The 16,474-nt window shown below is 38.7% G+C and overlaps 1 protein-coding gene across 1 annotated transcript in view; it reads right to left on the bottom strand.

Annotated features, from left to right (window-relative positions):
• EFHC2 (EF-hand domain containing 2) overlaps positions 1–16,474 on the bottom strand; it is a 194,073-nt gene that overhangs the window by 135,906 nt on the left and 41,693 nt on the right. The window lies entirely within an intron of this gene.

The following is a 16,474-nucleotide window of genomic DNA, read 5'->3' on the forward strand; positions in this document are numbered from 1 at the left end:
GCTGTTATTCAGATTGCTCGGACTCTTAACAAGGCCCAACTGTATACCACTTAGAAATACTGCTCCCCTAAAGGGCAGAAACAGAGAAAAGCTTCAGGTGCCTACCTGGCAAACAGCCACCCTCCCTGCAAGATTAAAAGGAACTCACATTTTAAAGAAAATATTTGAGTTCCGAAATTTAACTTTGCCAGCCAAAGCCCACACATAAATCCAGGAGTTTCATTATTGGATAATAAGTGCCATTTTTTAAAATGGAAAAATCTCTTTTATTCTTGAAAACTAAATTGATGAAAATAGGCCCGGCATAGTCCAGACTTCTCGTTTCCTAGGTGCCTGTTTATCTAGATCCAGAAAAAGCAGCTGGCTCTTCACCATGTGGTTCTCAGCTCAAAAGTCTCCTCCACAAGGAAGCCTCCCTGACTACCACATGCACAGTGCTCATTTCACCTGAGAAGAAAAAACTCCTTAGAGCTTATTGTTTTGATTTAGTCATAGTGCTCAGCACTGACTACAATTGTGTTTTTACTATGTGTCCATTGGTTATTTTCCCCACTAGGTTTATAAGCTTGTCAGTTCTGTTCATCCCCTATGAACATACACCCTGTACATACACCCAGTGTTAGAATGCTGCCTGGGACAGCGCAGGCACTTTGCAAAGATTTCTTGAGTTATATATCATACGAGTGAACAATGTACTTCACTGACACTTGGGAGTTAGTGACAATATTTGGGCAAGGGGACAGATTTTAGGGAGAGAAGAGAGAAACCATCAGATTTCTAGTGCCCCTTAACTTGAAAAGCAAGGATTAAAAGGCAGCTATATTCTGCTGTTTAGATGTTCTCCATAGTAAGAGAAATAAAGAAATAAGGTCAAGTCCTCCCAGGAACTTGACAGTTTAGATTTCTTGTAAATAATACTGAGTAAGTCATAGATTTTTTTTTCCCCCTCTGCTAGGGATCCATTTTGGAGAAGGAAGCCTTAAGAAAGCTTTAAGTGTTTCACTTTGCTTTAGTAGGACCAAAAAAGTGCAATGTGATTGATACACTTGATGCACTGTTGCAATTGATCCAACTGACACACTGGTGCAATAGGAAAGATGCAAGTTGATTAAATTTTCAGGACAGAAAACCTTCAAAAGTGAAGCCAATGTTTTAAGAAGGTTTTTCTGTTTCCCACTTAATGTACACTGTACAAAAATGTTCAGAGTGTGTCCCTCAACCCCCAGGAGCCCTGACCTTTTTATAAAGGACTGCAGAAAAAGAAGGTTCTGAGGACACGTTTTGGGAAAAACTGAGTTCTACAACGTTCCACAGATTGTTTTTTAATTTGGGGGATCTCACATGCCCTTTGATATGCTAATGTGAGCCACAGATCCCCAAAAGGGTGTTTCTCAAAGTTACTTCATTTGATTAATTTGAGGTACAATTCAACAACTGGAGAAACTCGAGCTTGGGAAACATGACCTCAAGTCACACTTCCACTGTTGTCCCCTAGTCACATTGTGTACCACCTCTACTCCTCACATTCCCACACCCTCTTTCATTTACCTTTCCCACTACATAAGATCCAAGGAGAACAAAATGTCCTTTATCTGGTCCTAACAAAGCAACGTTACCAAGTGGGCATTTTAAAAACAGGTGTGAACAAACAATTGCATCTGTAAGTACACATTACACAAGGTAAAGAGAGTGTGTGTGTGTGTGTGTGTGTGTGTGTGTATGGTAATTAATTTTGCTCTCCAAAAAAGAAATAATCTCCTTTGTATACAGAGAAAATAGTTTTCATACTGTTCCTCTTGCTACATTTTTATGGCAAATGCATGGACTATATTCTGCAGTGTTTCTTGACACAAAAGAGAGCTCCTTGCCATAATTCAGCTTTATTTCATCAGAAATGAGAGTGAGCAATGTAGTATATACAGAGTGGCCTAAATCAAAAATTGTCCTCTTCCTCTACTAGTTTCATAAATGTAGTAAAGAACACTTCATCTCTTCAAGTTACTCATAAAAACAAAACCAACGAATAAAACCTTGCGATGGAGATGTGCAAAATTTGGAGCACTCTGTATATAGCTTTCTAGTGATAGATATTCGACTGAACCTCAAAGAATGATTAGAATTAATCTGTTTGCATGGCACTTCAAAATTGGTGCATCTACTCTCACATTCTAGAGGCTTCAGAGAGCCATGAAGGCAACCGGTGATCTAGAAATTCAATTTGCCAGTTAGTGGTCCCTGGGCCATTGGTCATCCCAGAGTCACAAGGCTTCTCGGGCCCATTAACAAGCTCCCTGAACCTTGGCACTCCACTCCTCTTACTGCATGCCAATATTTTGCTTCTCTTAAATTTTAGAAGGGCAGCTCTTTCTACCTTGAAAGCTCGAAAACAACAAACTGCCTACTCTGTCTTGAGAGAGAGAGGAAGATGTGGTTGTTTCAGGTAGTCTTTATTCATATATAACTTCAAAATTAGTACCTGCTTATTCTGGACTTTGAGCACAAAGTGGGATAAAAAATAGTCCATAATACCTAGAGACATCACTTTAACAACTGGAGTGGCTCCTTGGCAGTCTTCTTGATATATTCCCATAGTGTTTTTTTTTTTTTTGATTCCCATAGTTTTTGGCCAAGTCCAGTACTGTAGTCCCTGAGTTTGTTTTGCTAGTTAATATTTACTAGGATAGTCACTTCACAATTAGCATAATAGAAATTTTACTTTCTCTGAATTTGCAATTTAACATTTTATGTATCTTGGTTTGCTGTCCTGAGCAAACAAGATAGGAGTTTACCAATTCCGTTACCTGTTTTAAAGATGTAACTAAAAAAAAAAGATGTAACTCTTAGACTTTTTATTCAAATTTCTTGTTTACTAATTTATAAAATACTGCTTTTTTTTTTCTTCCCCTTCATTCCTTGGGGATGGTCTGTTTTGTTGTACTTTTCCTAATGCCTTAAGGTAAATGCTTAGTTTATTTTTTATTTTCAAGGAGAAAGAACAAGGTATCTGATACCACAAATTTATTTTTATAAAAACAGATTATTAACTCTGTTCTAGCTAAAGAATTTTATTTTCATGAATTTTACTTTTCTGCTGTAGAAATACCTATTACAAATATATAAACAGAAACAGAAAGAAGTGCAGGATTTTTCTACTACCTACATAGAGCCTACTGTTTTGTTAATGTATTTCCCTTAAGGTAACTGTGATTATATAGCTATATCAAATTATATATATACTTTTGAAAAAGTCATGTTTTCCTGAATATGTCACATTATACATATTTGTAAAAAATCCATATGGTTTCATGCCCATACTTACTGAAGGTATATGTACCATAAAATCCCACCACCAATCAATATATTGGTGTTTATTTATATTCTAGTGTTTATTTATATTCTAATGTATTTTTATTTGTGATTTTTTTATATATATATAACATAGCTAGAAACACAAAGTATGTACTTTTTTAAAGCAAAGCGAAAGAAAAAACATGTCCAGGTCCTAGGGAAAGATGATATATAAAGATAAGCTTTTTTTCTTGATTAAGGGAGAAAATTTTCACTGTATTCCCTATTTTTCAAGAATTTTCAGTTGAAGTATTAATGCCAAAAATTAGTATCTACTGAAACTTACCTAAATAGAGAAAAGTAATATGTTTTTCCTTTTGCTCTCCCTATAATGTATTTGGAGCTCATTTCATTATTGTTATTATTTTATCTTCCAATAAACTTTAAAATGTTTTCATTATGTTTTGAACTTTATATTTTATAATCATAAGGTTGTTTCCATTGCTCACCACTAATCCTTTTATTTCATGACTTCCCTGTGGTTGAACTGTTTAATTTGCTTTATAGTTGACTGGAGTGCATCTTCAAGCAACTCCCTCAGGAAAAGTATGTAGATGGCATGTTTATGAGAAATTACCTATCTGAGAACATCTTTCCCCTGCTTGCACTCATGAATAACACCTCGGCTGAGTCTAGTATTTCTCGGTCACAAACGTTTCTCCCCTAAAAGTTACAGATATTGCTTTATTGTCTTCTGGCATCAAATGCAGAGAATTCTGATGCCAAGTTCTTCTTTGGGAGTTAAACTACTTTTTCTGGTCAGGATGTTTGGTAATTCCTTTGCTTTATCCTAGAAATTAACAGAAAAAATTGCTACAATATATCAAATTATTGGTTTCTTCTTTGTTATGTTCTCTGGTACACGGGTAAGCATTTAATCTTCAGATCTGTGGGTAAGCATTCAATCTTCAGATCTGTGTCTTTTTGAAGTCGAGAAGGTTGCTTTTGTTTTTATTATCTTCTTGGGATATGCTTAAGTGATCTGGCTGCTTTTAATCTAGCTTCTAATTCTTGAGGAACAACTCTGTATATGAGAGCTCCACCCTTTGTCCAGCCTTTCATTATCAATCTCGGTGGTCTGATAGCTGACCTTCTGCTCCACATTTTGAGAGAATTTCTCAGGTTTGCCTTTCCCAACATTCATCTCATTTTATCCAACTTCCACTGTTTCCTTTACTAATGTAATGCATTTTTGAGTTCCCTCACATTTCTTCCTTCTCCAGCGAGCTCCCTTTGCTTTTCTGCCTAGTGTCTCGTTCAGCAATATTTTAAATTTATTCTCTTGCTCTATTTTCTCCCTCCAGCTTTCACTTCACAGAGTTTGGCTTTCACTGCTTACTTCATTTTGTTACTTCCTTGCACTCAATAGAAAGCACAGAACAAATTGTTATCGAAAGCATTCATTTTCCTACAGAAAATATTTATCTTCCTCTGCCTCTTAAATGCTCTGCTCTCCATTTATGTTGCAGTCTTTTCAGAAACCCTGTGTTGGCTTTCTTTGTTCATCCTTGAACAAAAAGCCGTCTATCCGGGCTGCTGTGTTCCCCAAAATAGGGTTGGGAGGTTCCCTTTCCCTTCCTTCCCCACCCATTCTGATGTGTTGATTCCTCTTCTCACTGGGAGGCTGGTTGAGAGAAAAGTCCTATAGATCATGTTAAGAGAAGTGAGGAGGGGGGTAGGGCCATGGAGAGTTCCCTGCAGGAAGAACTTCACCCTTTTCCATATATTTTTTAAATTGACCCAACGTCTACTCTCCAGGAACAGGGCTTATGCAGCCAGTCTTCCCTATGCACTGCCTGCGGTGGCAGAGCAATGCCCCAACGCAGGGCCTGCTGCATTTCTTTTGGTGCAACGATTCCTGGGCCTCCTCGTGATGCTCAGAAGCCATCAAGAGCTGGGAAAGTAAGCCACGTGGAAGCCCTTACAGGTTGTCCTAACAGCACTCCCCCAATTCATTTCTTGTCACTTTTTTAGGAAGTGAAATTTCAAGTTGTTGGCTTTAGTACATTCCTTCAATATGATCCCATCTGCACTACACCTAGTGGAGATTCACCCAAGTTCTCAGCATAAAAATGGACCTCACCCTGGCCTCTAGCACCAATAGATGGTTTCTCCATATTTGAAAATTTTGCATTTTAATTGGGATTGTGAAGGTGAAGAGGTCCATCTAAATTATCAATGCTCAAGTTAAACTCTCACTCCAAATTTCCTTTTCCTCTCACTTTTTTTTGATAAATTTATGTTCCTATGGATACTGTGTTTAAATAGGCCTATCTTATTTTAAGAAAATTCAACTTCTACAAATCTGAATCTCATTTAGCTTGCTGAACATAGAAGAGGGTCAATAAAGGTAAGTTGAATAAATGGATGACAAAAAAAATACAAAATAGGGATGACTTCCAAAGAATTTATTACAAAAATATCATCATAAATCTATTTATAATTGGTGCTCACAGGTTTCATTACAAAATCTAGGGTTTAAGACGAAACACACCTATATGGACAGCGTAAGCATTCATCTAATTTATTTTTACTTGTCTGCCGCTTCTTAAGACCTGATTTTATGATATATAAAAGGGAAAAAAGATGTGGCTAAAATGTTAGAACATTCTTCTGGTAGCTTTATCACTAATTAACCATATAACTGGTGCACACCACTGAAACGCTTTTGCTTGCTAGTTAACCTTTCAGCAAAAAAAATTAGAAAATCAATACTTGCCAACTACAGGACAGTACAGCACTATTTAAAGGACTAAGAAAATTATGTATATATAACAGAGCTCTGGAGAGAAAATGAATGTATAAAAATACTGAATAACATATAAATCAGTGTAGGATGCAAAGCTGGAAGCTTAAAAATACTGTCAAAACCACATCTAAAATAGTCTTTTCACATCCTTATGGAATCTATTGAGCAAGGCAATTAAAAAAAAACACTTGACATTACTAAGAGAATAGGTTCAGACCCACTGCTTAAAATCAGACTTCCTGAAAAAATAATTAGAACTAGAAGGGATCACACCTCATCCAACAGAAATCATTTTGTGAATCATGGAGTTTCATAAACTGAACAGAAAAAACTGAATATTGAAATATTCAGTATAAAAGATACAAAAGAAAAACACCTATAATATAAGCGATAAAGAAAAAATATATTTGGTAAAAAAAATATATATGTAATTTACCAAATATATGTATCATCAAATATGTATTTTTTTCCAGAGAGAATAATATGAGAACCAAGGCAAACACACTCCCTCATGCCACCATTTTGAGATACTATTTTAAGGGCTGGATTCTACCTGAAAGAGTCAGAAGATGCTTAGATAAGATGACTTGTAGATTTTCTTCCAATCACAATAATCCATTCTCTAATTCTAGGATTTGCCCAGTAAACTGGACTCCCCAATATACTGTTTTGCCCTCCTGGTTTCAAGGTTGGTCATTTACTGCCACAAATATATCAACAGCTGAGACCACAAAATGGACATTCAGTACAGAAAGTTTCCTTTATCAACAGTGAAGTAGTACAGACCAACCCAGTTACAAAGCACCTCCCAAATTCAAAGCTGGGTGTGAAGCATACAACACTCAAAGATAATCTCTCCAGCTGCAAGCATTGTATAGTCAAGTAAGGACAATTAGACTATATGCAAACAACTCCAAAATAGGGTATGGTATCTCCAAATAATTATAATGCACTGGATATAAAGCTAAAAGCCATTAGGAAAGATTCAACAATATTTTTAAAATCCCAATCGGTGTACACTGCTATGTGTCAGGCACTGTGCTAGACTCAGAGAGTCAAAGATACATGAAAACATTGGCCAAATAGTTGAAATGAGTCAGACAATGGGTTATATGCTTTTACGCTCTACCTCATTTACCCCTCACAACACAGCTACAAAATAGGTGATATCATGATTATTGTTTTGCAGAAATCAAGGGTCAGAATGTTAAGTAATTTACCAAAGGTCTCAAGGTAAGAGAAACGGACAGCCGGGATCAGAGCTCAAACTGCCTAGCTTCAGAGGCCACCAACTAACCATTATCTCCCAAGCTGCCATAAAATCCCCACCACACTCCAGCTTGGCAGAGGACCCAGAGAAGCATAACAGGCTATTCTAACAGGAGTTTCAAAATGCTCCACTTGGGCAGCCCAGGTGGCTCAGCGGTTTAATGCCGCCTTCAGCCCAGGGCGTGATCCTGGAGACCTGGGATCAAGTCCCAGGTCGGGCTTCCTGCATGGAGCCTGCCTGTCCCTCTACCTGTGTCTCTGCCCCCCCACCCCCCTGTGTCTCTCATGAACAAATAAATAAAATATTTTTTAAAAAATGCTCCACTAGGAGAAGGAGGTGCCGAAACACCTGAGAGCATCAAGAGGAAGGCATCACAGTATAGGTGGCATCTGAAATGGGTCTTCAAGTTTGAAAGATGGGAAAACTGCCCATATATATGAACAAGCGGGTAAGGGCATTCTCTGCAGAGGGAAAAGCATGTGCAAAGTTATGGGAGCATGGTAGTGCTCCATACATGGGGTCCTACAAGTTATTCTGTGTGGCTGGAAGCTGAATGGGAAAGGAAGAGCACTGGAGAGGAGATGGGCAAAGCACAAGAGCCAAAAACAGGTGGTCCCTGGGTCACACAAAGTTAGGTCAAAGGACTGTAAACATTTTGGCAAGTTAACTCTGCAGCAGCATGGGCAGTGGATAAAGAGGATCAGACTGGAAGGCAGGGATGCCACTGGAGAGGCTATGCTCTAAGGTGAGAGACATGAACTAAGACAGTAGCAGTGGCCTTGGAAAAAAGGCTGATGGAATCAGGATTTCAGAGGGAGACGAGAAGGGACTTAGGTCAACAGTGACAAAGGGAGCATAATGGTGATTCACTTATTTGTTTAAACATAAACAAAAATACATAACATAGTGAGTTAACATTTAGATGGAACTCAAATAAGAAGCCAAATGTGCACCACTCTTAGCACGGTAGTATATTCAAAGACTGGGCAAACACTAGCTATTGGAAAGTCCATCTCATCTTAGAACTCTAAAGAAACTCTAAAGAAATTCTGCAGGTGATCCAATTTATGCTCTACCTCTAAGATTTCCCTAAAAATGCCTTTCCTCTTCTTTTGTAATTTTTTTCTCTTCTTTTGTAATTATCAATAGTCTCCCACTTCCTCACCAGTAGCTCTATGATTTCTCTCCCTCCACCTTCAACTCCAGGCTTCTTCCTTTCTTACATCCCCCAAAGCCTGAGAATCTAACTGAAAAACTCAGAAGACTCCTCAGAGGATGGAGGAAGGGGGAAATAAGAATGAGCAAAGACAAAGTTTTGTTCAGCATGCAAAGTGTGGGGGGAAAAGAGAAACTTGGGAGCACACATTAAGAATATTATCCCAGGGAACCTGGGTGGCTCAGTCAGTTAAACGTCCGACTACTCTAGGTTTCAACTCAGGTCATGATCTTGGGGTCATGGAATCAGGCCTGCATCGGGCAGAGTCGCCTTGAGATTCTCTCCCTGTACCCCCTCCTCCCACTCACACTCACATGCTCTCTCTGTCTCAAATAAATAAATAAATAAAATCTTTTTTTAAAAAAAGAGTATTATCCTCATTACATATTGGTGAGAAACAAAAGCTTCAATTAATAAATCTGACTGTAGGGCAGCCCGGGTGGCTCAGCGGTTTAGCACCGCCTTTGGCCCAGGGAGTGATCCTGGAGACCTGGGATCGAGTCCCATGTCGGGCTCCCTGCGTGGGGCCTGCTTCTCCCTCTGCCTGTGTCTCTGCCTCTCTCTCTCTCTCTGTGTCTCTCATGAATAAATAAATAAAAATATGTTTAAAAAATTAAAAATAAAAAAAATAAATCTGACTGTAAAAGTCAACTAGATCAGAACTGAAAATACAGTTTTATTTTTTGATACTCAAACACAAATGCAAAAGTAAATTCCCAGAAATACTAGATGAAAAAAAAATCAACATGTAGAACTAGAGAGAGAGAGGGAAAGAAAGAGAGAGAGAGGAAAAATTAACATACACTCAAAACAGGTTTCATATTTTAAGCTAGAAAAGAACAGGGTAGACTGCAAGAGAAATAAAGGGACTGTATGAAGTTTCTACAACCTAGATGATGATGGTTTTAAGATCTCTGAGTATAAATTCAGAATAGTCATAATGTAACACAGTTGTAGTGGTCTATTACTGACTGGTTTAGTTCTGAATAATTAAAAAATAAATAATAAAGGTAGTTATTTATCACCTTTCTCCTAAAAGACCATGAAGTAAATTTGATAAAATAGAACAGACATGACAAAATCTCTTAAAAAGTCTTCTATATTTCAATAAAACTATTCTAATACCCAGAACATAAATGAACACTAGGATACAAATGAGAAGAGCAATGTACCAATAGCTTAACTGTCACTTTTTAGAACTCCCTGGTCTCACTGGCAGCAACTCCAAACTCATTCTTCTGGAATACACCAGAATTTGTGCCAAATAAAAATGCAAGAATCCTACACCACAGGTGATGACTGGCATAGTTCCAGTTTATGCTTCCATTCCCCTAGGAACATCATCTCCTCTATCCCATGTTAAGAAAATAAGCCAGTGGTGCTTGGGTGGCTCAGTTGGTTAAACATCCGGCTCTTGATTTCAGCTCAGGTCATGATCTCAGGCTCATCAAATGAAGCCCCCATCAAACTCCGTGCTCAGCAGAGAGTCTGCTTGAGATTCTCTCTCCCTCTCCCCTTTCACTCCCCACCTCTGTGCACATGCTGTCTCTAAAATAAATAAGTAAATAATTCTTTTTTTTTTTTTTTAAGGAAAGGAAAGAAAAGAAGCCAAATCTTGGCAAAGGAGGGGACTTAAATTTTCTGGACTGTCTACTATGAGCTGGGCACTTGACATGCATTGTCCATCTGATGCTCACAGCAACTCTAAGGTGAGACTGTTAAATCTTCCTTAACAGATAAGGGAACTGCAACCGAGAGGGGTTAAAAACATAGCCAAGAAGAAATAGGTAATGAATGATAAATCCAGGTTCCAAACTCACCTGTCTGACTGAAAAGCCTTGCTCTCTCCACTACACCAAAGAGCCTCTCATTATGGGGGTGTTGCAGGGGGCACCTGGGTGGCTCGGTGGCTGAGCATCTGCCTTTGACTCAGGTCGTGATCCCAGGGTCCTGGGATCAAGTCTCGCATTGGGCTCCCCACAGAGTGCCTGCTTTTCCCTCTGCCTATGCCTCTGCCTCTGTCTCTTATGAATCAATAAATAAAATCTTAAAAAACGGGGGGGGGGGGGTTGCAGGAACACCATGTTCCCAAGGGATACATTACCCATACACAGAGTTCATTTCAAACACTCCATTTGGGGTGACATACACACCCTGGGGCCAACCCAAGGGGTAAAGGGAGGGAAAGAGACCTGGCATAACAAGGATGATGACGACAATGACAACAGTGATTGGTTATACTCTCCTAAGGGAAGAAGTCAGCAATTGCAAGGCTGAAACAGAGGAAGACAAGGTAGGGATAGGGAAGAAGGTTACGTGGAACCCTCACAATGTAAGATAAATCAAAATAAATCAAAGTAAAGAATGAGAAGGAAGAGATAAACTCCTATAAAAGAAAGAGAAAAGGTCAAAAGAATGGAAGAGAAAGGAACGAAAAACGTTGAGAGGAGACAAAGGAAAAGCAAATCAGACAACATTGAAAAAAGAATGGAGATAAGCATCCCCGCCTCCTTTTGCATAATGTGGCATTCAGGCCCTCCCTGCCACCTCCCCATTTCTGATGTCCTGGAAACCACTATGCTTCCCCAGTTACTTAACCCTCTGATAAAAGGTTTATGATAATGACATGTGTCCCTGGAGAATCCTCTTTATTAAAAGAACTATTACCACACTAAACAGCATAGTGAATTTCATAGACAGAACAAGAATTTAAATGGAGGAGTGTAATTAAAATAAATAGAAGGATATGGACAATCCTAAATCCTCAAAATGTTTAAAAACCTCTTAAGGGGGTTAGGAAGAGTAATTTATTTGAAAATATAAAACCAGCATGGTTAAAAATAAAGGCCCATCAATCTAGACGATGAGAAATGATTATACAAACATCCAGGGATCATCAAGGTGGATGATGACATGAATTGGCAACACTTTGTTTACATACATTATATTTTCAAAGCTGTCCCTCAAATCTTAAATCCCAAACAGTGAGTCAAACTCCAAAGAGGAAATACAGGAAGACTCCATTTATATGAAGTTTAAGAACAGACAAAACTAATCTATGCTCATGGAAGTCAGAGCAATAGATGAGGCCTCAAGGGAAGGAAGCATGAGGAAACACTCAGAAGTTATAGAGATATTCTATAAGGTATCTGGGGTACTAGTTACACAGCTGCATACATTTGTCAGAATTCCTGGAACTTTACGCTTAAAAATGGGCACATTATATCACATATAAATTATACTTCCCTTAATAAGTTGATTTTTAAAAATTAAAGTTTACCTCAATAAAGTTGATTAAAATGAAGACTCAAACAACAAATCTTAAAGAAATACAGTTATTCTGTATCCTGACTATGGTGGCTGTTACACAAATCTATACATGTGATAAAACTTCAGAGAATTAAAAACTAGGAAGAAAATATGAGGGACGCCTGGGTGGCTCAGCAGTTAAGCGTCTGCCTTTTAGCTTAGGGTGTGATCCTGGAATTCTGGGATCAAGTCCCACATCGGGCTCCCTGCATGGAGCCTGCTTCTCCCTCTGCCTATGTCTCTGCCTCTCTCTCTCTCTCTCTCTCCCTCTGTCTCTCATGAATAAATAAATAAAATCTTTAAAAAAAAGAAGAAAATATGAGTGCATGTAAAAACTGGTGAAATTCAAATAATTCCGTAAGTTTAGTATTATACCAATGTCAATTTCTTGGTTTTGATAATGTACTATGGCTATATAAAATATTATCATTGGGAAAAGAGAACAGAAGAATTATCTTCATTTCTGTAATATCTTCTAAGTCAAAAATTATTTCAAAAAAATTTTCTTAAAAAAGAACACAAATTACATAGTTGTATTTTCGACTATAACCCACCATCAGTGTTCCAAAAGAGTGATCTTACTATAGGGCATAATCTTGCAAATACAAAAATGCAGGAGGTAAGTAATTTCATGAATGTTTCCAATATACCTGCAGCTAGTCTGTATTCAGAGGGAGAAAGTACATAAATGAAGATTTTTCAACAGATTGGAACAAAATAACAAAACAACAAAAATCGGAACAAAATAAAAATCAGCAAAAAATATAAATCAACAAACCAAATAGGAAATTATCAGTTCCTAATTTGTGAAGTAAAATATTACATATAACTAAGATTGTATGTTTTTTAAAAATTGGCATGCACAAAAGACAATCACACTGAAGAGGCAGCAAGGGAGTGCAGTCATCTGAAGGTAAAGAGAAAGCCTTAAGAGGAACCAACACTGACGGCACCTTGATTTTGGATTTCTAACCTCCAGAACTGAGAGACCATAAACTTCTGTGGTTTAAAGCACCAAGTCTATAGTATTTTGTCATGGCAGTCCTATCCTAGCAAACTAATATATTAAACTATAATTTATATACCATAAAATTTACTTCTTGTAAGTATACAGTTGTATATTTTTTGTAAATTGACAGAGTCGTATAATTAATCATCACCACCTAGTTCAGGACGTATCTGTCACCAAAAGCGCCCTCCCCCACCGCCAGTCACAGCAACCTCTCATCTGCTTTCTCTGAGATATTTGCCTTTTCTAGGATTTCAGATAGATGGAACCATACAATATAAAGTTTTGTATCTACTTTCTTTCACTTAGTATGTTCTTGGGGTTCATCTATGTTGTAATACGTATCAGTGGTTTCTCCTTATTACTGAACAGTTTCCACCAAATGGCTATACCATATTTTGTTTATCCATTCACCAGTTAACAAACATTTGGGTTATTCCCTGTTTGGTGCTATTATTAATAATAATGCTATAATCAGGGGCACCTGGGTGGCTCAGTGGTTGGGTGTCTGCCTTTGGCTCAGGTTGTGATCCTGGGGTCTTGGGATCGAGTCCCGCATCGGGCTCCCCGTGTGGAGCCTGCTTCTCCCTCTGCCTGTCTCTCTCTCTCATGAATAAATAAATAAAATCTTTAAAAAATAATGCTATAATCATTCACATACTGTTTAATTATGTTTTAATATCTCTTAGAAAGATAGATACGTAGGAGAATTATGGAGTACCATGGTAAGTGTATGTTTAACAATTTAAGAAACTGCCAAGCTGTGTTTCAAAATGGCAGTATCATTTTACGTTCCTCTCAGGAATATATGAAAGTGCCAATTTCTACACATTCTTGCCAACACTTGGTCCTTTTAGACTATAGCCTAAATAATGTGTGGGTAGTTACTCCAAGTTTAAGCTCAAAAAGACAATTTTAACTTTGGGCTAATGAGAATAAGCCATAGGCCTCATTACTGATAAAAAGTTTAGACCTGAGGGATGGTCTTAAAATTTTATCTAATAACTAAATTATTATAAATAATAAATTTTTGTTATTATAATAATTATTACTCTAGGTTTCAGAAAAGACAGGAAAAAGAACTCTCTTCTTTAGTAAGAGAAACATTTGTGAATCTCATTGTTTTTATTCCCAAACCATTTATTCTAAACTTGGTGGGGGGCTATTAAATGTCTTTTGGATTTCAAAAGATTAGAGAAACCCATATTGTATGATGAAATTAGTAACTATCACTTTAACATAAATTTAAAGAATGTAATTTTTTGTTTTACACTTAATGATAAATGCAGAATACATACTTGGGAATTTGGGGTAGGACATGTTTGATGTCAGGTGAGCCTTTTAATTTCTTTCCGAAGAATGGCTGAAGATTAATGTAATCGTGATGTAAAGCATGGGATTTAAGTTGCAATGTATTATAATTACATTGTGCTATAATTATACATATTGATGTCTTTTTTGCAATGATTCTAACAGGATTCAGATACTCTGAAAATTACATACACCTATTGAAAAATTTCCTTTGAAATTTGGGGCATGGTTAAAATGTATAATATCTGACACATTTTCCAGTTATTTTTTAAAACGGTGTTTTATTTTTATAGACTCTAATTCTAGGTTTTAACGTTCCTAATTGACTTTAGGCAAAACTTCGAGAATTTGTATTCATGTGTTGTTCTTTGCTAATCATATGAAATTCTAATGGGCTTGATCGCTCCTTGATCACCCTGCAGGAAAACTAAAAATTTTGGCTGGCACTGGGTGAGAGGGAAAAAGCAGCCCCTGACATCCAGGAGCGAGCTTGGCACTGTCGGCTGGCTTTGGTGCTGCTACAAGCTGGGCTGGCAGCCACAGCTAGGCCTTGTGTCATCGTGTTGAACATGAACACTTCCAGAGAACAATTTTCAGAGAACACCAACCTCAGACAAGGCCACTCTGTGTCTGTGATGGATCAAGACAAAAGCAAGCCCACTCTATAATTACATCCGAACACGGCCAGAACGTGAACATCATCTAAACTACAAAATGCCAACCATCCTCCTCTCGATCATAGGAGTGATGGCGGCTTCTCTCCCAATTACATCTGTAGCCTCAGTATAGCCCGCTGTCATTATAAATCAAATTTATTAAGCTACACACTCATAAAAGTACCCTGGCTTCCTGATAGCACCCAATCCAGAACAAGACCCCATTTCCTTAAGCCCTCCCCGAAAGTAACTAACACAAACCCAAATCCTATAGTAAATCTTTTCTAACACCTGCTTACTTAGACATCCCACGGTGACTCGGGGTATGTGTTTTCCTTCACTGCCATGAGTAATAAAGGAACTTGTTCAATTAAAAGCAAAATCAAGAGACCGTATCAAGATGGCAGAGTAGGAAGATTCTGAGCTCACCTCCTCCCACAGACACACCAAAATCTACAACTACACACAGCACAGCTGTCTCTGTGAACCAACTGATGACAAGTGGAACAGATCATACACAACAAAAGATATAAAGAAAAAGCCACATCAAAAAAGGTGAATGGGCAGAGATGCAGGTCAGTCAGAACCCACACCACCAGTGCAGTGGCCCATGAGCAGGAGCATTTTCACAACCATAGAGGCCTGCCCCCAGGAACCAAGAGTCCAAGCCTCTCATTAAGCTCCACAGTCCTGGGGACCTGGCCTGGAAGATGAGCCCCCATTATATTTGGCTTTGAAAACCAGTGGGGCTTATGTCCAGGAGAGCCTGGAGGGTAGAAGTAAATTGAGACTCTCTTCTTAAAGGGGAATGTACAATCTCACTGACTCCATGTCCCAGTACAGAGGTGGTAGTTTGAAAAGCACCAGGGTAGTCGCACCTGGGAGGCTCAGTCGGTTAAGTGTCTCCCTTCGGTTCAGGTCATGATCTCAGGGTCCTGGGATCGAGCCCCGCATGGCACACTCTGCTCATCAGGGAGTCCGCTTTTCCCTCTCCTTCTGCCTCTCCCCACTGCTCCTGTTCCCTCTCTCTTACTCTGTCTCTGCTCTAATAAATAAACAAATAAATAAAATATCGAAAAAAAAGCACCAGGGTGACCCATGAAGAGTCACTGACTAATCGTAAGGTGTGTCCTGAAGGGGCAGGGATCTGTTGGAATGTTCCCTGGGAACACAAGCACTGGCAAGCACCATATATAATTTTTTAATCCCCTTCTATCTAGCAAGCCAGGCACTGGCAGGTGCTATTTTTTTTTCTTTACCTCTCCATCTACTGTGCTAGCACCACTCCCTCCACCACATTCCACTGCAGACTCACCCCATACGACAGGCCTGCCCTGGCTAGGAGTCCATCCCAAGCGGCTCCCCTCCCTGTCACTCTCTATGGATGCACTCTGCCAATACCAAAGCTCCTCCCAACAGGTTCCTCAACCCATCACACTCAGCAGTCACAGTTGGCAGGCTATGGAGCCATTCCCAAGTGCCTCCACCTCAGGGGGCCTGCCCCTTACAGCAGTGTTCCCACAGCTATCCCAGATGGGCCTCATAGCCAGCCCCACACACCAGCAAGCCTCAAATAATCACAACCCAGCACCACCAAGAGGGTGCA

The sequence above is a fragment of the Nyctereutes procyonoides genome, unplaced genomic scaffold, assembly GCF_905146905.1.
Source record: "Nyctereutes procyonoides isolate TBG_1078 unplaced genomic scaffold, NYPRO_anot_genome, whole genome shotgun sequence".
Classification (NCBI taxonomy): Eukaryota; Metazoa; Chordata; class Mammalia; order Carnivora; family Canidae; genus Nyctereutes; species Nyctereutes procyonoides.